This window comes from Galeopterus variegatus, unplaced genomic scaffold, assembly GCF_000696425.1.
Source record: "Galeopterus variegatus unplaced genomic scaffold, G_variegatus-3.0.2 Scaffold224, whole genome shotgun sequence".
Taxonomy (NCBI): Eukaryota; Metazoa; Chordata; class Mammalia; order Dermoptera; family Cynocephalidae; genus Galeopterus; species Galeopterus variegatus.
The window spans coordinates 28,722-29,857 of record NW_007726335.1 but is presented as its reverse complement, the minus strand read 5'-3'; the positions used below and the strand labels follow the sequence as shown (position 1 = coordinate 29,857).

General features: G+C 54.3%; 1 protein-coding gene across 1 annotated transcript in view; it reads right to left on the bottom strand.

Annotated features, from left to right (window-relative positions):
• LOC103585220 (keratin, type II cuticular Hb1-like) overlaps positions 1–1,136 on the bottom strand; it is a 9,600-nt gene that overhangs the window by 5,276 nt on the left and 3,188 nt on the right. The window contains exon 3 of the mRNA XM_008566127.1: positions 480–540. The gene's annotated coding sequence lies outside the window, so the exon portion shown is untranslated. The remainder of the gene's footprint in view (positions 1–479; positions 541–1,136) is intronic.

Genomic DNA, 1,136 nt, shown 5'->3' with positions numbered 1-1,136 from the left:
GAGCCCTGCCTTCCTCGTGGGTGTCCAGGTGGCTGGAAGGGTCTGAGGAGTGCGTGTGAGGCACTGGTACAGAAGCACGTCTCAGAGGCGAAGGACGAGGGTTACTGTTCATGCCAGCCTTTCCCAGCTGCTGCTGGCCTGGTGGTGTAGCCGTTCCCGGGCACTGATGTGCTCTTTCATTCACATGTACTCATTGAGTGCCCACTCTCTGCCAGGCCCAGGGCCAAAGGAGCTGGGAAGACAGTGGCCACATGGGAGTGGCCTGGGATGGGGGAGAATATTGCCCTGCTTGGAGCAGGCAGTGTACTCTGATGTCAGGGGCTACCCAGGGAGCACTGGAGCCTCTGCGGAAAGGAATTGGGGAGAGGTTGGGCTGTGTGGTTCTGGGGGAGTTGCTCAGCCTCTCGGAATTACAGAGAGCTCCCTCCTGCCTCTGCCCTTGAGTCTCAGTTGGGGACAAGCTTTCTGGGGCCACTTACCTTCTTCAGGGCCACAAATTCATTCTCAGCGGTGGCCCTTAGTGCCACCTCCTCTTCATACCTGGGGACAAAGGACACAAGGCTCAGATTTGGGGGCAAAAAAGAGAATGAAGGCCCAGACCAAAGACATTTCAGAAGTTGGATCCTTTGGAGGTGGTCATACAATCGAAAGTGTTTGCCTAGAAGGTACGTTGTCTGTCTCTTTCCTCTGGGCATTCAACCATCCCATGTCACCAGAGCTTTCCTGTTCCAGAGACTCCTTCCCGCTGTGGGTCAGGGTGGGCCTTGCACTTTTTCAGAGGCCTCTCTGCTGTGGACTGCCCCTCCCTGGGGCAGCAACCCTGAGCTAGTTCTGGTGCTCACCACTCTTTCCCCCCGCTTTCCTTTCTCAGCTCTTCTGCACTCACAGCCTCCACAGCACCTGAACATCTACAGATGCTCAACAGATGTGGATGAATTAATGAAGTAAACACACAGTGATGAGGTAGCTGGAGCAGCTCAGAATCTGTGCAATGTTTAGTCTCCCAGCCCAGAAAAGAATCCCTCCCCTCACAGGCTTATTGTCACTGTCTTCTTCCTGTTGACTTCCTCCTGTGGTCTAACTGAGATTTATCGCACTTTGACTTCATCCCATTTTGTTCCTGCAAGCCCCCTTCT